The sequence below is a fragment of the Dendrobates tinctorius genome, unplaced genomic scaffold (assembly GCF_039654945.1).
Source record: "Dendrobates tinctorius isolate UK_male_01 unplaced genomic scaffold, ASM3965494v1 ptg000265l, whole genome shotgun sequence".
In the NCBI taxonomy this organism is placed as follows: Eukaryota; Metazoa; Chordata; class Amphibia; order Anura; family Dendrobatidae; genus Dendrobates; species Dendrobates tinctorius.
Window position 1 is genome coordinate 757,472 of NW_027361932.1, and position 21,895 is coordinate 779,366.

The window sequence follows — 21,895 nt, forward strand, 5'->3', positions numbered from 1 at the left end:
GAATAATTGATGCTTTTGGCATTCAAATGGGCACTGTAGGTGTGTTTCCTGTCCTCCTCTCACTGCCGACTTTTATTCCCCATTGACTTACATTGGGTTTCGTGTTTCGGGACGACCCCGACTTTTCCCTATAATCGGACGATCTTGCTCAACCCGACTTTTGGAAAAGTCGGGTTTCACGAAACGAAATGCGACCCTAAAAAACCAAAAGTCGCTCAACTCTACTCATTACAAACAGAGTGAAGAGTCTTGAGGAGATCATTTGCATATTCCCAGTGCCTTCTGGGATAAGTGAAGAGTCTCCGCGAGCTCAACGATCACTGGGTTTTGGCCGTTGCAGCTGAAAAGAGGAAATCGGAAAACCAGGGGAAGAGTCTTGAGGAGATCATTTGCATATTCCCAGTGCCTTCTGGGATAAGTGAAGAGTCTCCGCGAGCTCAACGATCACTGGGTTTTGGCCGTTGCAGCTGAAAAGAGGAAATCGGAAAACCAGGGGAAGAGTCTTGAGGAGATCATTTGCATATTCCCAGTGCCTTCTGGGATAAGTGAAGAGTCTCCGCGAGCTCAACGATCACTGGGTTTTGGCCGTTGCAGCTGAAAAGTGAAGAGTCTCCGCAAGCTCAACGATCACTGGGTTTTGGCTGTTGCAGCTGAAAAGAGGAAATCGGAAAACCAGGGGAAGAGTCTTGAGGAGATCATTTGCGCGCGAATTTTGGCTCATCTTTCATCGTTTTTAAGAAATCTCAAGATGGAAGAGGCCAGGAGCCATTTGGTGAGCTGCATTTCTTGCTACATGTTCACAGATTTACCAGTGGAAAAGCCAAACTTCACATGCCACAAATGCAAGCATGTGTCCCTGTTGGAGGAAAAGTTGCAAAATCTCGAAGAGAGGTTAGCTACGTTGAAGATCATTAAGGAAGGTGAAGAGTTCTTGGACAGAGCAGAATTATCTCTTCATGTTACAGAAAGAGAAGAAATTCGAAGTGCACCTGAAGAAACAGAGGAATGGAGACATGTGACCCAGAGAAGCAGGAGGATCAGGAGGCAGTCAGCACCCATACTGCTCAGAAACCAGTACCAGGCTCTCACGCAGGAAAGCGATGAAGAAATACATCAGGATAAGACCTTGCCAACAAACAGCAACCTTGTACGCCTTCAGAGTCCTCCTGGATGGAGAAAGAAAAATGTTGTGAAGAAGAAACGGAGAGTGGTGGTCATGGGGGATTCCCTGTTGAGAGGAACAGAGGCCGCTATCTGCAGACCGGATATAACTTCAAGAGAAATGTGCTGTCTTCCAGGTGCAAAAATTAAAGATGTATCTGACAAGATATCAGGACTCTTCAGACCTACAGATGACTACTCATTCCTGCTACTACATGTGGGGACAAATGACACCGCAAGAAACGACCTGGAAACCATCTGCAGAGACTTTGAAGACTTAGGCAAGAAAGTGAAAGAACTGGGAGCGCAGGTGGTCTTCTCTTCCATCCTCCCAGTGGATGGCCATGGAACAAGGAGGTGGAATAAAATTCTGCAGGTGAACAACTGGCTACGTCGATGGTGCCGTCAGCAACGATTTGGATTTCTGGATCACGGAGTGAACTACTTATACGATGGACTACTTGCTAGAGATGGGGTGCACCTTACGAAGACTGGAAAGCATGTATTTGGAAGTCGCCTTGCTACCCTTGTAAGGAGAGCTTTAAACTAGAACAACATGGGAAGGGAAGCAAAAGACCAGAAAAAGCCATACACCTGACAAATGCTATTGAGAACTCTGCTATTAGAAGTGGAAAGGAAGAACAAAGACGAAAGAATCTAATTAATAAAAATATTGGAGAAAGAGAAACCAATCACAAACTAAAATGTTTCTATACTAATGCACAAAGCATGGGCAACAAACAAGGAGAATTGGAACTACTAACACAGGAAAAGAAATATGATGTCATTGGAATCACTGAAACTTGGTGGGACAATACACATGATTGGAATACAAGACTAGAAGGATACAACTTATTTGCAAGAAACAGACTTGATAAACGAGGAGGGGGTGTTGCATTGTATGTTAGAAACGCGTATATCTGCACAGAGATTGAAGCTTCAGAGACTGGGAGTTCTGTGGAAACTGTTTGGGTAAGAATACAAGGACAGAACAATGGAAAGGACACCATTGTAGGCATTTACTACAGGCCGCCTGTGCAAGCTGAAGATATGGATGAACTCTTTATGCATCAAATGGCCAAGTTCTCCAAAAAATATGACATAGTTGTCATGGGAGATTTCAACTATCCAGACATTTGTTGGGAATCTCTCTCAGGCAAAACTAACAGGTCAAGGAAATTCTTATCCTCTCTTGCTGACAACTTTATCTTCCAAAAGGTAGGGGAGAAAACAAGGGGAACTGCTACCTTGGATCTAATCCTTATAAACAGGGAGGAAATGGTTGAGGAGGTAAAAGTGGCTGGAACCCTAGGAGGTAGCGACCATGCTATTTTAGAATTTTGGATAACTAGAGGCGGAAGACCTGTGAAGACTCAGACGTCAAGGTTAGATTTCAGAAAGGCAGATTTTAAGGGATTCAGAAAGATAATTGGAGGGATCCAATGGCTGGATATCCTTAAAGACAAAAATGTCCAGGAAGGATGGGAAATCTTGAAAAATGAAATTCTCAAAGCACAGTTGTTAACAATTCCGAAAAGAGGGAAGAATAGGAAGCATTTAAGGAAACCAGGATGGGTGAACACAGAACTTAAGCACATGCTAAAAAGGAAGAAAAAAATGTTTATAAAATGGAAAGAGGGAGGCATATCTAAAGAAGAATATAATGCTGTCTGCAGAACCTGCAGGGCACAAATCAGATTAGCTAAAGCTGAAAATGAATTGAGGCTTGCAAGAGATGTCAAAAGCAATAATAAAGGATTTTGGGGATATGTCAAAAGTAAAAGAAAAGTCAAAGATGCTATAGGATTTTTACAGGATGAAAATGATGAAATGGTAAGACAGGATGTTGAGAAGGCTGAACTTTTAAATTCCTATTTTGAATCTGTTTTCTCTCAGAAAGGAAATGTAACACCAACTGTTATTCACTGTCCTATTAAGGGAATAGAAGAATCCAGGATATCTATAAACAGAAAGATAGTGAGGAAACACTTAGCTAACCTAAATGAATTCAAGTCTCCAGGTCCAGATGAATTACACCCCAGAGTACTGAAGGAGATAGCAGAAGAAATTTTTGAACCCCTCTCCATAATCTTTGAAAATTCTTGGAGAACAGGAGAAGTGCCAGAAGACTGGAGAAGAGCAAATGTTGTTCCTATCTTCAAAAAGGGGAAGAAGGTGGACCCAGGCAACTATAGGCCGGTGAGTCTGACTTCTATACCAGGAAAGATCTTTGAACAAATTATTAAACAACATGTATGTCAATACCTGGATAAGAATGAAGTGATCAAACAGAGTCAGCATGGGTTTGTAACTAATAAGTCATGTCAGACTAACTTAATTTCCTTCTATGACGGTATCACTGTTTGGGTGGATCAAGGAAATGCTGTAGATATAGTATATCTTGACTTCAGCAAAGCATTTGACAAAGTCTCTCATACAATCCTTATTGAAAAAATGACTAAGTATGGAATGGACAAGGCAGCTGTTAGGTGGATTCATAACTGGCTTAGTGATCGGACCCAAAGAGTGGTCGTAAATGGCTGCACATCCAGTTGGAAGAATGTCTCAAGTGGGGTACCACAGGGCTCTGTCCTGGGCCCTGTATTGTTCAACATCTTTATCAACGATTTAGATGAAGGAATTGAGGGTAAACTGATTAAATTTGCTGATGACACAAAGCTAGGAGGGATAGCTAATACTAGAGAAGAGAGAGAGAGGATTCAAAAAGATTTAAATAAACTGGAGAAGTGGGCAGCAACTAACAGAATGGTTTTTAACAGGGAGAAATGCAAAGTACTACATATGGGCAATAAAAATGAAAAAAGCATATATAGAATGGGAGGAATAGGGCTAAGTGACAGCACATGTGAAAAAGACTTGGGTATACTAATAGATCACAGACTGATTATGAGTCAACAGTGTGATGCAGCAGCAAAAAAGGCAAATGCAATTCTAGGATGTATTAACAGAAGCATACAGTCTAGATCACGTGAAGTCATTATTTCCCTCTACTCCTCTTTGGTCAGACCTCATCTGGAATATTGTGTCCAGTTTTGGGCACCACATTTTAAAAAAGACATCAACAAACTGGAGCAAGTTCAGAAAAGAGCGACCAAAATGGTGACCGATCTGCAAACCCTGTCTTATGAGGAAAGGTTGCAGAATTTGGGAATGTTTAGTTTGCAAAAGAGAAGACTGAGAGGAGACTTAATAGCTGTCTACAAATATCTAAAGGGCTGTCACATTGTAGAAGGATCAACTTTATTCTCATTTGCACAAGGAAAGACTAGAAGCAATGGGATGAAACTGAATGGGAGGAGACACAGATTAGATATTAGAAAAAACTTTTTGACAGTTAGAGTGATCAATGAGTGGAACAGGCTGCCACGAGAAGTGGTGAGTTCTCCTTCAATGGAAGTCTTCAAACAGAGGCTGGACAGACATCTGACTGGGATGATTTAGCGAATCCTGCTTTGAGCAGGGGGTTGGACCAGATGGCCCAGGAGGTCCCTTCCAACTCTACGATTCTATGATTCTATGATTTCATGTGCTTATTTCTGCTAATGTTGATGATTATGGCTTACAGCCAATGAAAACCTAAAAGTCATTATCTCAGTAAATTAGAATAATTAACACAAAACATCTGCAAAGGCTTCCTACGCTTTTTAAAAGGTCACTTCCTACGCTTTTAAAAAGGTCCCTTAGTCTGTTTCAGAAGGCTCCATAATCTTGGCGAAGGCTGCTGACTGGGCAGATGTCCAGAAGGTAGTCATTGACACACTCCAAAAGGAGGGTAAGCCACAAAAGGTCATTGCTACAGAAGCTGGCTGTTCACAGGGTGCTGTATCCAAGCATATTAATGGAAAGTTGAGTGGAAGGAAAAAGTTTAGTAGAAAAAGGTGCATAAGCAACCAAGATAACCGCTGCCTTGAAAGGATTGTTAAGAAAAGATCATTCAAAAATTTGGGGGAGTTTCACAAGGAGTGGGCTGCTGCTAGCGTCATTGGTTCAAGAGCCACCACACACAGATGTATCCAGGATATGGGCTACGTGTCACATTCTATGTGTCAAGCCACTCATGACCAATAGACAATGCCAGAAGAGTCTTATCTGGGCCAAGGAGAAAAGGAACTGGATTATTGTTCAGTGGTCCAAGGTGTTGTTTTCAGATGAAAGTAAATTCTGCATTTAATTTGGAAATCAAAGTCCCAGAGTCTGGAGAAGAGTGGAGAAGCACACAATCCAAGCTGCTTGAGGTCTAATGTGAAGTTTCCACAATCAGTGATGGTTTGGGGAGCCATGCCATCTGCTGGTGTAGGTTCACTGTGTTTTACCAAGACCAAAGTCAGCGCAGCTGTCTACCAGGAAATTTTAGAGCACTTCATGCTTCCCTCTGCTTTTTGGAGATGGATATGGCGCCCCTGAGGGTTCAGTCACCACAGAGGTATTGCACCTCCTCCTGAGGTGTGGTACCCCACCATCCAGGTAAGGTGGAGACACCTGACCACGCTCCAACACCTGCACCCCACACCACAAAGTAGTGTAGCAAAGCACCTTCGGCGGGTCCCTGCTTGGAGTATAGCATAGCACCCCTTGGTGGCTCCCTGCTTGGAACACGAAACATGCTGGGAAATGGGTGGAGTTTAGTTGACACAAAAGAGCGGGAAGAGTTGAGTTAGTCAGTCAGTCCTTGCACTCAGTCAGAGAGTGAGGATGTAGACGGACGGAGTGTGAGACAGAGGAGATCCCTGGGAGAGGGATGAGAGAAGGAAGTGCTACAGTAGGCCACAGTGATCTGGGTCTGCTGGCACAGCAAAGAGACAGAGAGAGAAAGCTTGATTCTCCATTGTAAAGAAGGATTAGAACGAAACGAAAGGAGAATAAGAGAACAAGGACCAGGGTTAGAGGAGAACCTTTTTCAAGTTCTAAGCGCAATGCCGGGGTCCGATCCCCGAGGTTGTACGGATACTAATGGTCCTGCAGCAGACACCGGAGGAATAGAAGTAGTGACCACTATATTTCCACACAAGACTTGGGGGCACAACAGCAATGTATTAGTGAACCGGGACTTAGTAGCAAGGCGTCCCTGAAGCAGACTACAGCTGTCTGCCGTACAAGTAGCGTTCATAGGAACATCTGATAGGAGGCACTCCAGTGTAACTCTGTACTGAGAGTACTTCATTCTTAGGCGATATAAGAGACGCTCAGAAAAGGCACATATGTTGGCAGAGTGTTGGAAAGGAGTACTTCATCTCGCCTGGAAGTTGGCTGAGCTCCTGACCCGGAGGACACGGCACGGATGCGGGCACCTGTACCTGCAACAGACTGTGAGTAAAGCTTTGGAACTACATGCCCTGGTGTCCTCCACTTATTCCTGCACCAACCTGTCTAGCACTGCTACATCCCTTGCGCCTGACACTACAACATCTAAGTGTCACTTCACCTACACTGCCCTGGGACTACAGCCCTGCCTGTGGAGGGCTATAACATCACTGCTGCACCACACCATCTGTCCCAGAGGATCTGTCTGCAGCGTTGGCTTACATCTCTATTGCCGAACACCACAGGTGGCGTCACTAATCACTTATAAACTTTCACCACCATAAGCACACTGAAACAACGATCCCCTTTGCAATGGAGCCCCAGGGCCACGGACCGGGTCACCGCTGCCGTGACAACCCCCCGTTGAGAAGATCAACTGGCCCGGTACTGAGTACCCCACGGCCCTGGTGAGTGAGGGCGCTCCATGGACATTTCATTCTCCAGCAGGACTTGGCACCTGTCCACACTGCCAAAAGTACCAATATCTGGTTTAAAAACAACAGTATCACTGTGCTTGATTGGCCAGCAAACTCCCCTGACCTTAACCCCATAGAAAATCTATGGGGTATTCTCAAGAGGAAGATCAGAGACACCAGACCCAACAATGCAGATGAGCTGAAGGCTACTAGCAAAGCAACCTGGGCTTCCATAACACCTCACAAGTGCCACAGGCTGATCGCCTCCATGCCACGCCGCATTGATGCAGTAACTAATGCAAAAGGATTCCGACCAAGTATTGAGTGCATTTACTGAACGTAAGTTTCAGTAGGCCAAGATTTCAGGTTTTAAAATAATTTTTTAAGCTGGTGTTATAAATTATTATAATTTACTGAGATAATGACTTTTGGGTTTTCATTGGCTGTAAGCTATAATCATCAACATTAACAGAAATAAACACTTGAAATAGATCTCTCTGTTTGTAATGACTCTATATAATATACGAGTTTCACTTTTTGTATTGGAGAACTGAAATAAATTAATATTTTGATGATATTCTAATTTTGTGAAAAGCACCTGTATTTTGAGGCCTGCTGCCATGTAGCAAGGTGAACTACAAGATTTAAGAACCATCCTGATTGGGCACAACTTGTCCCGGTGGGATGGCTTTTACCATTTTTTAATTAAAATAGTGTCAACTAAGTAGCCTATGTTATTTATTGTTAAGGATATAAAATCAATATTTAGTTATGAAGATATCCAAAATATGTATAAATGCATAGGCTGTCACGATTGGGCTGGTGAGTAAACTGGGACCAGGGGCACCTTTCCTGGCCCTGACACTAGGGGGCACCCTAACTCGCCCTGTTCCCCAGGATACCTCAGATGGTGAGGATGCCGGGGCCTCCCCCCTAGCCCTGTCTCCTAGCTTTAGCCCTGTGTCTGTCCCCTTCCCCCCTCCCGGGGAAGAGAGGCACGACTGTGTACCGAAGTACACCAACCCGAAAGACGGGAACAAAGACAAGGGTAAAAGAAAATTCCACTCACAAATAATACTCTCACGAGCAGAACAGAGGTATACACCAGGGTGTGAAGGGCGGGGTAAGAAAACAAAGCAGGAATGGATGAGGAATCTCCAAGTATACAAACCAGGCAACCGTTGCGCAATAAACTCCTCCAGCTCCTCTTTCTCCAGATCCTTGTAGCAAATGCTATCTCAGACAATGATCTGGCCTGCAGACCTAGTTTTTATAGGAGAGAGGAGTGGTTAACCAAGCACAGCTGAAAGCAGGGATTTGCACATGGCCGATTAACCCCTGTCCTGCTGAAAGAAAACAAACACCCTTAATACACCGGAGAAGTGTTTCTTCTCAACGGCAAAGCAGGAGCCATCAGACGCTGCGGTCGTCTGGCTCTGTTCTGTCGCAGTAACCCGTGACTTAGGCACTACATTTGAATCATGGACACTCACATACAATGCGGACTCTTTAAATATATGCTGATTTGAGATCTTAAAACTATTTCTGCTAACATGTTATGATTCAGTAACTCTTGGTGTATTGTTCGCTACGCTTGCCAATAGCTTGACCTGTGATAGATATTTACATAACCAGCCCAAGGCTATTAAGAACAAAGGAGAAATGTTCTTGTGACCAAAAACTATTGTACCTATATCGATAAGCCATGAGGTAATAACTTGGCAGGCATCTTACTTTTTCTCTTTAAAAACCCACTGTGATCCGCAACAAAGGAGAGGAATCCATTTTAGACACAAGCACGTTGTCTGGTGTATTTCTTCCGTGCATGTACATGCTCTCACATATAATTTGGCCACAGACAATTAAGCAGGGTCTCACCCTAGTGGGACATCCTCAACAGTGTTCTATTACTATTTACTTACTGTATGGTGTTTTTTCATTTGTTTTTATTCTAGGTTCTGTCTGCTAATTGGCCACATTGCGAATGTGCACCTACATAATGCGCTTATACCGACGTGAGCCAGTTTTGTCATAAGAATCATGGTATAATCTAAAAAAGTTCCTTTCATAGGGCAATACAAGATGTCACATGTTTCCCCATGATTCCACAAATGAGTGACATTTCCCTACCACTAGGTTAATATTGTTTCCTTGCATCACTGGGGCCTTAATTTTATGTACACGTGGCGCACATTCACAGCAATTTTTCCAGATAGAAAATCCGCTGTGTATTACAGTAGCAACTGTGTGTATATGCAATTCTCTGAAGTTTCATGCATACTCCTCAGAGAATATCCACAGCATAAACTCTCCGATACTGCAGATATGACATCCACAATAGCTGCTGCTGTGGATACATGCACAGATTCACCACGCCACTTTTGCAATGGAATCCACTGTGTCATTTACTGCTTGGAATTTGCTTCCATTGATTTCTTTAATTTCTTCTTACACTCCAAAACATGATTGACATGATATTTGACTTGGCTTCCTGTGAAGTTACTTGGCTTCTAGCGCAAGTGTGAAATAGTATATAGAGGTTAGCTTGTGATACCCATTGAGAACAGGGACTGATATGAGTGCTCAGAATCTCTGTACAACACTCCTGAACATGTTGGTGCTTTATAAGCAATTAGACATATAAAAGTCATCAGATTTTTTTTTTTGTGCATGGTCGTTGGTACATTTAGCATTATGCATGATATCAGAAAATGAATTAGATTTAAAAATTGACATGAAAAATTAAATTCACTAATTAAGAGGAAGGACAAAGTAAAATATATTACAAAAGAAATATAGCCAGGATACGCAGCAAACCTGTAACATTCAAAATGACTTTTCAGCCGGCAATTCTTCCTAAAATCTTCTGAACGTCTGTTAGTTACCGGAAACTAGAAAACACATTGGCTTATAAATGTACACAGCTCATGGACTATGTGTTACTGGCCAGTAATTAATACAGACCAATGCCACAATGCATAACACTTGACATTCAGTAGATGTAATGCAGAAGGCAAGAACTTGATGTCCCTGTCTGGCTGCTCTCAATATTTTACATCTTGCATTGACCTTCAGAACTTTTGCTGCCAGTATAAATTTTTTAGACTCGACAGGTGAACTTGTATTTCGCATCCCTATGTGAGCAATGAAGTCTGATAGCCACATAGCACATCTGTACATAAGCTGAATGTGATTTATTAGATTTTGGAGAGCACTGCAAGGGTGCCAGAAACCTACATACACCCTCATACAATATTCAAATCAACCCATAAACAAAATGATCCACATTACTTTGCCATCCCAGAATGCATATAGTAGTTTTTTTTCTTCATAATACTGCCTGTATAATCTTATTTTTATTATTATTGTATACAGTATTTGTTTTCTCTGCAAGCAATCCAAAGTTATGAAGACATGTCAGAATAAAGGCTGATGAAGAGTAGCCAGTAAAAAGACTGGTTTGGCAGTAGTATCTGTAGGATTTGAGCAGATAAACACTAGAAGGCTATTTCCGTAATATGGACTTATCCCCTATCGACAGAATTGGGGATAGCTTACTGATTGCTGGGGGATCCAATCACTGGGACCCGCTATGATCAAGAGAACTGGGCTCATTAGCTTGGAGAGTAAGTGTGCCTGGTTGACCTCCACTTTTTTTTACTGTTTATGGAACTGCCAGATATATCAATGTATGTATGGCTTTCTCCAGAAGTTTCATAGATCATCGTTCTTAGAACCCCTGGGGGTCCCCAACTGTTGGACCTCCAGTAATCAGTAAGTTATACTCTATGCTTAAGATTGGTTATAACTTCAAATGTTGGGAATAACCCCTTAAGATCCAGATAAACAATAGATGTGAATAAATAAAACTGCAGCCAAAGGCTTTCTTGGTAACAAATTAAATAATGCAGGGCCAAGTTTGTCAATATAGAAAAGCTGAGCATTGTATGTTTCACAACTCCTTGTGATACAGTACAATAATGTGCTATCTCAATGCTTTCCTATTTTAGAGACATGGTTGATATAATTGATACGTACAGATTGCCTTGACTTTTAGAGTTGGCGTGAATATATTTGTACATATACAGTTGTGGCCAAAAGTATTGACACCCCCACAATTCTGTCAGATAATACTCAATTTCTTCCTGAAAATGATTGCAAACACAAATTCTTTGTTATTATTATCTTCATTTAATTTGTCTTAAATGAAAAAACACAAAAAGAATTGTCCTAAAGCCAAATTGGATATAATTCCACACCAAACATAAAAAAGAGGGTGGACAAAAGTATTGGCACTGTTCGAAAAATCATGTGATGCTTCTCTAATTTGTGCAATTAACAGCACCTGTAACTTACCTGTGGCACCTAAACAGGTGTTGGCAATAACTAAATCACACTTGCAGCCAGTTGACATGGATTAAAGTTGACTCAACTTCTGTCCTGTGTCCTTGTGTGTACCACATTGAGCATGGAGAAAAGAAAGAACCAAGGAACTGTCTAAGGACTTGAGAAACCAAATTGTGAGGAAGCATGAGCAATCTCATGGCTACAAGTCCATCTCCAAAGACCTGAATGTTCCTGTGTCTACCATGCACAGTGTCATCAAGAAGTTTAAAGCCCATGGCACTGTGGCTAACCTCCCTAGATTTAGACGGAAAAGAAAAATTGACAAGAGATTTCAAGGCAAGATTGCGCGGATGTTGGATAAAGAAACTCGACTAACATCCAAGCAAGTTCAAGCTGCCCTGCAGTCCGAGGGTACAACAGTCTCAATCCATACTATCCATCGGTGTCTGAATGAAAAGGGACTGTATGGTAGGAGACCCAGGAAGACCCCACTTCTTACCCCGAGACATAAAAGAGTCAGGCTGGAGTTTGCCAAAACTTACCTGAAAAAGCCTAAAATGTTTTGGAAGAATGTTCTCTGGTCAGATGAGACAAAAGTAGAGCTTTTTGGGCAAAGGCATCAACATAGAGTTTACAGGAAAAAAAAAGAGGCAGTCAAAGAAAAGAACACGGTCCCTACAGTCCAATATGGCAGAGGTTCCCTGATGTTTTGGGGTTGCTTTGCTGCCTCTGGCACTGCACTGCTTGACATTGCAGTGCATGGCATTATGAAGTCAGAAGACTACCAACAAATTTTGCAGCATAATGTAGGGCCCAGTGTGAGAAAGCTGGGTCTCTCTCAGAGGTCATGGGTCTTCCAGCAGGACAATGACCCAAAACACACTTCAAAAAGCACTAGAAAATGGTTTGAGAGAAAGCACTGGAGACTTCTAAGGTGGCCAGCAATGAGTCCAGACCTGAATCCCATAGAACACCTGTGGAGAGATCTAAAAATGGCAGTTTGGAGAAGGCACCCTTCAAATATCAGGGACCTGGACAGTTTGCCAAAGAAGAATGGTCTAAAATTCCAGCAGAGCATTGTAAGAAACTCATTGATGGTTACTGGAAGCGGTTGGTCGCCGTTATTTTGGCTAAAGGTTGTGCAACCAAGTATTAGGCTGAGGGTGCCAATACTTTTGTCTGGCCCATTTTTGGAGTTTTGTGTGAAATGATCAATGTTTTGCTTTTTGCTTCATTCTCTTTTGTGTTTTTTTCATTTAAGACAAATTAAATGAAGATAATAATACCAAAGAATTTGTTTGCAATCATTTTCAGGAAGAAACTGAGTATTATCTGACAGAATTGCAGGGGTGTCAATACTTTTGGCCACAACTGTACGCAAGTCTATGAGTCATGACAGTTGTCAATGACTGCTGATCAGGAGTGGAAGAACAGCCTCTTACCTACTGGCATCCACGTCTCTTCTTTTGATTAGCCCCATTTGCATCACGCTACAGCGATGTCACACCATGGAGGGTTAATCAAAAGGAGATGCTGTCCTTTAAGAGATGGGTTGCCTGCTCCTATCCAATTTGAACAGATCAATGTCGTGGCCGATGGACTGGGACATGTGTATTGATTCACACCAACTCTACTTCTGATATGTTGTTCAGGTTCATGTTTTTCACTGGATAGGATGCTGAAATACTGTTTGCTATGTGATATTAACTAACGAAGAGCAATTTAAAGCTAATGAACAAGAATGGGTAAAACGAGCCTTAAAGGGATATTCCAATCTCCAAGATCCTATCCCAATATGTAGTAGGTGTAATAATAATAATATTAGCAATTACATCCAATTTGAAATGTAGTATAGTTCTTCTGATTTGCTTTGTCGCTTACCCCATTGCAGGGCATTGCAGTAGCTTAGATATCCATGGTTATGACCACTCAGAGATAGTTTTTATCCCGGTATAAAAATTTCAGGAACTCTGAATGCCGCCACGGACAGGAGGCCGATCAAGAGTTAAGGTTTTTATTAAACAATAACTGCACTCCATGCAGGGAGTGAGGGGCTGCAGAGGGATAGTAGGAATGGGGCAGAACTGGGAAGGAGGAAAGATGGGTAGTGGCGAATGATAGTTCAATATGAAAAGAGGTGACACATCAGATTGATCAGCAAAAGATGAACAGCGCTCCATCCGGGTGTAGTGGTAAAAAAATAAACTTTATTCCACCTTGATAAATACAATGTTTTGATCCAAAATGGATCTTTGTCAGGTACTTGACAGCAGCGTTGCGTGTCGTCTGCGACAGGTGGAGATCCAACAGTGTCACCGACAACAGCGGCACATGATGTCTCGACGCAGTCTTTGAGAAGCGGGTAGATTTCTCGTACATAACGGTGTCTGGCACGATACTGAGTCCAACGTGAGGTACTGCCAGAATGAGCTCTCGCTCCGCGGTGTGTGCAAGTCCTTGTTCAATAGGTCCTGGCCTAGCTGGGAGTCCCTCACGGCATTCTATTAACGGCACAATCTGTGGCGTCAGCCCTGAGTCACCTCCTGGCGAGGAGGGTGGTGGGAACCTGTCAAATGGTCGCCTACCAGCGATGGATCTCTCTGCAGGGGGTCTGTATGGGCGGCTTGCGCCAATGAGATGCTCTGCCTTCACAGTGGTCACAGCGCCTGTACTGCTACTCAGCTTTCCCGTGCAAGCTATGACACTTTTCCCTCGCTCAGTGCTATATAGTCCCCCCTTGTCTACCCCAGTCAAATGACCTGGTTCATCCAGCACTTTACATCTTCCCCCCCTGCAACATGGGGGACAGCCCCAGCAGTTCCAGAACTGGTGTGTAAAAGGGACTCCTGCTCTAGTACCCCTCCTTACATTCCCCCTCTCTTTTAGCTTGCCATTCCACGGGCGAGAGCTTCTCTCTCACGCCAGTATTCTTCCAAATCTTGGACTATCTGTTGCCAGACAAACTGATCTTGATTGTAGCGCATAGGGGGTACGCTTGCGGTGGATCGTTCGGAGCACCGTAAAGCAGAAGGAGTAGTAGATTGCATTGGCTCGACTGCATCAGGTTGTCCTCTGGGACTGGTAGACACGTTCCTTCTGGCCAGACTGGCGATGTCAGATTCCTCCTCTTCTTCTGTTACAGGGACCGCTGGAACTTCCTTTGCAATGTCCGAAAACTCTTTTCTTGGGTTGGAATCTCTTGACAAACAGGGTAGTAACATGTTCTGGTGAACAATGCAAGTGGGGACACCTTCTGTCCCCTCAGGCTGGATCTCATAAGCTGGTCCCCTAGCATCAACTCTTCTCCCACCGTAACTCCAATTGGTCTCGAGGGTGCTTGTCTCGTACCAGAACACGATCTCCGGCATGCAGAGCTGTCCCTCACAGAGGAGCAATTCTGGGATGTTCCAGCTCCTGAAACTTAGTCTGTACCAGACAATGTAAGGTCTGCAACCGATGTCTATGCTCACAAACCCAGGAAGACACCCCCGTCTGTGGGTAGTCCTCCTTGGGCTCCAGCTCAAGTTCAGTGATCCCTTTTCCTGTATGACCAAACAGAAGAGAATAGGGAGTGTAACTGGTGGTATTGTGTTTTCTGTTGTTATAGACCCACACCAGCTTGGCCACATTTTCAGGCCATTGGGCCTTCCTGTTCTCTTCTTACGTTCTCAACATCTGTATAAGGGTACGATTAAATTGCTTACAAGCTCCATTTCCTTGTGGATGATAGGGTGTCATCAGAAACTTCCAGACCTGGTATAAGCTGTTCTTCCATTAATTTTACAAGCTCCCTGATCTGAATGTATGCACTTTGGACACCCGTAGACCTGAATGAAGTTCTTACAAATGGCATAGACAGCAGATTGGGCGGTTGGATCTCGAGCTGGAGTTACAACAGCAAACTTCGTGAAGTGATCTATCATTACCAAGCAGTACTCATACCCCTGATGTGCTGGGCCAATGGTCAAATAGTCTATCATTAGTAGTTCCAGCGGTTAGGATGTCGCAATGACCTTCTGTTCGGGTGGCTTAGCCAAATCACAGCTCCGACAACGTTGACAAGTCTGTTCCACTGCCGATTTTAAATGAGGGTGATAGAACAGTCGTTGTAGCCACTGGCAGGTTTTCTCTGACCTGTAATGAGCTCCTCATTCGTGCGCCTCCATTGCCACTTGGGATAACAGAGTCTCGGGAATCACCGTCTGCCAGGTACTACCCAGTTCCTGTGGAAGTAAGACTTTTCGGTACAAAAGTCCATCACTCAACTGTAAATTTTCCCAGTGACGCAGCATCCATAGGACACCAGGGGACAGAGCACCTCTCTCTTGCCGACTGGGCAAATGCTTAGAAGACACCCACTGCCTGAGTAGAGCCAGTTCTTCATCCTCTTGCTGTATTCGGATCCATTCATCCAGAGACTGTCCCAATAGATAGGCGACATCTCAAGCCTATGTTTGTTCCAACATGGTTGCCACCATCCTGGCAGGGTCTCGGAAAACCAGAACCTTCTCAGTTTCCAAATCCTCATCACGATTGTGCCCAGGCTTCCCATAGTTCACTTAAGACAGGGCATCAGCATGGGTAGTCTCTGCTCCTCTCTTGTAGGGGATTTTGTAGTGGAACTTCGACATTCGGGCAACCCATCGCTGCTCCAGCTCCCCCAGATTTGCTCTCTCCAAATGGGCTAGAGGATTGATATCTGTGCGCACGTGGACTTCAGATCCGGACAGGTACTCAGCGAACTTCTCTTTCATGGCCCACACCAACACCAACAGCTCCAGTTTAAAAGAACTACAGTTGTGTGGGTTCCTCTCAGAATCATGTAGAGACCGGCTGGCATAAGCGATCACTTGCTCTTTTCCCTTCTGTATCTGGGACAACACTGCCCTGAGTCTGTGTAAACTCCCATCTATGTGCAGAATAAACAGCTGCGTGAAATCGGCATAGGCCAGCACAGGTGCCTTCATCAGGGCCAGTTTCAGGGCTTGAAATGCTTCCTCCTGTCTTTCACCCCATTGCACGACTCGGTTCTTTGCACTTGCCAGCACCCTGTTTAACAGCTCCAGCAGCGGATTCATGATGCGGGTGAAATTCTTGATGAAACGCCTGAAATATCCAGTGAGTCCTAGAAAAGCTCGCACGTCTTTTACGGTCTTCGGGGATGGCCAATCCTGCACCGCAGCAATCTTTTCTCAAGATGGCCTCACTCCTTCTGCAGAGACGACATGCCCCAGGTACTTGATTTGAGTGTGGAACAGATGACACTGCTGAGGCTACACTTTTAGCCCATGTTGTTGTAGGCGGCTCAGCATTTGTTCCAGCCTCTGGAGATGTACTTCAAATGAGGGAGCAAAAGTGATGATGTCGTCCAGAAAAATCAGGGTGGCTTCGAAGTTCAGATCCCCTAAGCATCTTTCCATGAGCCGCTGAAACGTGCCTGGAACGTTAGCTAGACCAAATGGCATTCGGTCAAACTCGAACAATTCCATGGGAAGTATGAAGGTTGTCTTAGCTCGATCTTGTTCGGACATAGGCACTTGCCAATAGCCACTCGTGAGGTCCAAAGTGGATTAGTATTTAGCGTTCCCCAAAGTGGAAAGAGACTCACAAACCTTGGCAGAGGGTGCGAGTCTCTCACCATACAGGTCTACACAGAAGCATAATGTTCCATCTTTCTTTTGTACCAACACATGGGCTCTGACTTTCTCGTATCACTCCTTTCTGAAGCGTCTTGGACAGCATTCCCTTCACCTCCTGGTACATTTGAGGGGGAATCTGGTGGTAACATTCTCTGATGGGCGCAGCGTTTCCAGTGGGTATCTCATGAGTGATCGCCGTGATGCATCCAAAATCATCTTCGTGTTCTGCAAACACATCTTGATATTTCCCTAACAGGGACTTTATTTGTGAGGCACAAGTTTGGTCAGCTCAGCTCTCATTTGTTCGAAAATCCGGCGACCGTCCTGCAAATGTCGTGGGTCAGGTGATAACGTTGTGTCCACGGTAACCACCCAGGGATCCCCTTGTTTGGCGGTAAGCTGTACGGCCTGGGGCGATACTAATTCCTCTGGAATGCACATGACTTGAGCCACCTCACTCCTGGGAAGTAAAGTGATATCCTTCTCTCCTAAATTTACGCAGTGCACAAACACTGACCCATCTCCCACTGTAGCCAATGTTTGTGCTACAAGAATTCCTGATGGCAGCTGGTCAGGATAGCCTGTCTCGCTCTGAACTTCCCCTCCTTCCAAAGGAATACAGGCCCAAACGGGGAGAGTAAGCACTGTTTGGCTTGGTGGTAGGACTCTATTGTATGTAGTAGGGGCAATTATTTTTCCCAAAGCCTTTCCACCGCTGGAAGTCTCCTGAGCTTGGGCCGCTCTAATCAGCTGCTGAAAGATCTTCCTCTCTGAGGCATATGGGTACTCCATTGTCTTAGGAATCTTTCTGGGGACTCATCATTAAGAAGGCTTCTGAACTCCTTCAGCACATTCATGCCCAACATGACGGTATGCTCCTTATGTACTTCTCCAGCTGTCAGCACCAACCCCTTTGCATCCCAAGTCTTTACCGCAGACCACAATATTCATGCAGACCATCCCTGCGACCGAGATGGGCGACTGGTTGGCCGCCGTGAGCTTAATCATTGGTCCTCATTGGTCCCCACTGGTCTCTCATCTGGGGGGGGAGGTCGGAGCATGATAGAGTCCCTTGCCTCCCCATCTAAAGCCAACATAGCAACCTCTGCTTCAAGGTCAGGAGTCATGGGATGCATCCTCATCATCCCTCAAATACGCTCAGTCCAACTCTAGAGCATTGTATTACTCCCAGTGAATTTTGGGAGGTTTTTTAACATGGCCCCCAGGGAGATGCTGGATTTTGGGGCTCCTCCAACTGTTTGATCTGCCACCTCCACGCCATTGTGCGACATCTTGCCAACTACGCCAAGTGTAGAAATTTCAGGAACGCGAGATGCTGCCACGGACAGGAGGCAGATCAAGAGTTAAGGCTTTTATTAAACAATAAAAGCACTCCACGCAGGGACTGGGAAGGAGGAAATATGGATAGCGCGGTGCCCCAAATACTCAATCTGACTCCGGAACAGTTGACTTTTTTTGGCTTTATTTTCAGACCGTAGCTACTGAGTCGCCAGAGAACTTGACGCAGCTTTTCAAGATAATCTTCAAATGAGGTCCTGAACACCACGATGTCGTCTAGATATATCAGAACTGAATCAAAATTCAGATCACCTAAGCAATGTTCCATCAGACATTGGAAGGTTCCCGGGGCAGTAGCAAGGCCAAAGGGCATCTGGTTGAACTCATAGATCCCCATTGGCAAGACAAACGCCGTCTTGGCCTGATCTTTTTCGGCCATTGGGACCTGCCAGTGACCACTTGACAAATCCACCATCGAGAAATACTTGGCATGACCCAATTCCGACAGGGAGTCTTCAATACGGGGTAAAGGATATGCGTCTCGGACCATGTGGGCATTCAATTTTTGATAGTTCACACAAAATCAAAGGGTCCCATCTTTCTTCTGGACCAAGACTACAGGAGCTGCCCAGGGACTCCGGCTCTCTCGGATCACTTGATTGTCCAGCATACTGGCCACCATGCTCTTCACCTCTTGATAGAGTGCTGGAGGGATTTGACGATATCTTTCCCTAATGGGAGGCGTATCCCCCATGGAGATCTCATGCTCAATCGTCTGGGCACATCCAAAGTCCTCCCCATGTCATGAAAAGGTCTCTTGATGCTCCCATGAAACTCTCTCCAACTGCACGGAGGTCAGGTACTCCTGATCCATTCCCATCTGTTCCATGATCACATGACCATTCCATTCTTCAGTAGGGGGTTCAGTCTGGCCTACCTCGACCGCTAATGTCCAGGATGACTGTTGGTCTGGGCGCAGTTTGAATTCTGCCTTGTCAGGTACCTTCACCACTGGCACAAGCAGTTCAGCCAGAATATGGTCCCAGCGGGAATTGTAACAGCCTCATCTAAAAAATTGATGCATCGGACCAGCACCAGTCCATTTTTCACAATCACCAGAGACTGGGCCATATGTACCTTGGCAAATGAAGACTTCTCTTGGGCTGGCTCAAGTAGCACTTCAAGACCATTCAATCTCTGTGCAGCTCCCACCGGCAGCAATAAGAGTTCCTCTTGTCTGGGTGCCAGCAGGATCGGGGTCCGCGATGGCACTCAGACCAGGCCCACTTGGGCCCCTGGGATTGCACTTTTCAGCAAGTCACAGCTCAGCACTAGCCTGTGTAACATTCTCTGTGTGGGTCGGTGGCTTGTAGCACAGGTCCAGTATCTGGGTCCCTAGCTGGCATACATCTGGTTGTTCAAAATCTCACAGCACGTTCATTCCGAGCGTCACCTCCATCCCTCTTCTAGGGGGGTGATCCATCAGCACTATCCCTTTCTGTCTCAGCTCTTGACCAAACATTTTTATCTGCATCCACACGATCCCCTTAACCGACAGTTGGCCATTATTAGCGGCAGTAAGTCGTATCACTCGGCCATCTTCTGGAACCACTAGTTGACTGAAGTATCTCTCATACACTTCTAAAGGCATTATAGTACATTCAGATCTGGTGTCGACTAAGCACCTCATCTTCCAGCCTTCAAACTCTGCTTCTATCACTGGACTGCATGCAAACAAATCTTGTTCATCCCGTCGAGGGCTTTGTGGGGGTGGGGCCGCTGCTGCTCACCCTCTAATGGCAGCGGCTGGGAGTTTAAAGCTGGTGATGGAACCTCTGGGGCTACAGGCATCCAACAGTAGCGAGAGATGTGTCCCTGGCATCCAGACTTTTAGCTCCTCGTGGATGAGGCTTGACTCATTCTGCGAGGGCGAACTGGCCATCTGCGGTGCCACCGTTCCAGGGGGTTCGGCAGATGGTGCCCCTGTGGGGGTCGATGCTGGCCCAGCTATAAGTTTAGACACTTCCAGTTTCAGCTCCTTCAACTCGGAAAGCAGAGCTTGTACCACGCTTACCAGCTGTTCTCCTCCTGACACTGACGACCGGCTTCCCTCCAGCAGGACACTGTTCACTGACCTCTCGGGCACCAGGGCAGACTCTGCCTCCCTTTCCACCGTGGCTCGATAAATCTGCCAGAAAGATAAATCTGGGGTAGTCCGGGCCATCTACAACAGTTTGTCTCGGATAAGTTTAAAGCGATTAAAGAATAGGAATCAAAGCTGGGTCACACCAGCTCTGCCTCCCAAACTCCCCTCTAACAGTTTCAAAATCTTCTCTAACGTATCCCTCTCTGATTCTGGGCGCACCATCACCATCCACCTAGTATTGCCCTCTAGTGCATTTAAGGCCAGCTCAGCGCGTAACGCGGGGGCCAGATTACACATACGCAGAATACTCCGGACCCTCACGGTCAAATCCTGCAACGCCATGTTGCGCCCATCATATTTCGGCATGTGCTGAAGTAAAGCTCCTACAGGCAGATACCCTCCCGGGGTCGCCACGGCTGCCAGGGGACCCTCATCCCCCGAGGGAGATGCTGGTGCAGCGGGGTCATTTCTTTCCTTGCCTCCGTCCATGACAAACACTGGATCCTGCCGACTACAGAAAAATATAATGACGGGAAGTCTAAATAAGATCCAGTGGGTCACAAACCGAGACTGAGGCAGAAATCCCAAAAGAATCTTTACTCAAACAGGAGATAAAGTAGAACTTAGTATATGAAAGAAACAGATTGAATACACTTATACAGTACACTCACTCAACAGGAGCTGAAATCATTATGCCAATCCAAGGTTCCCTGAAGAGTGTATTACATAGGGATTTGAAATAAATTTACTTATCGGAAAGGTCAATTCAGGTACTCAGAGAACAGGTGTAAATCGAATGTAGTGATATCAAGGGACCCCCTGGAACAGCACACTGAGTACAACCTATACAAACCTACAATAACTATATATATATATATATATATATATAAATACAATACAAAGGTCCTTAAGTGCTTCAACTAGGGATACCTGGGTATCTATGACTATGGTACCTTTAACCTGAGGTAAATTTCCTCTCAGGCATATAGATTGCATAGGCTGCAGCCAGTCCCAAATATTCAGCGCCAATCAGTTGCAGCAACACAAGGTTCCTCGTCTTGTCAGCCAGTACCGAGCCCAAATGCCAGAGTCTTATAGTTCTGTAGCCTCAAGATGCTGTCTCTCCTCCTGTAGTCCTCACAAATTCTCCTAGAAGCAATATGCCTGTTTCTGTATAAAATGTCTGTCCAATATTGCTTCTCAGTTCAACACAACAGGGACTCCACAGTTACACAGCTCTCAGGAACGCTCAGTCTTTGTTCCACAGCAAGGTCTCAGGCTCCCAAGATGAAGGGTTGCAGTACACAGTCTCTTACAGCGTTTATTCTCTTTGCTTCTCACAAGCTGCTCCACACACACAGTGTCTCTCAGGGCAGTCTCTCTTCTTCTTGTGGAAGCTTCCCTTACAGCTCTAGACAGCCAACACTAGGCCCCACCCCCAACACAGATTCCTGGGCACTGGCAGCACCTGCTCTTTGCTGCAGCAGGCAAACACCACAGGGTCTTAGTGCTCTCCTGGTGTAGTCACAGTTCATCCACTTACAATATGATTGCAGCTTTGGCTA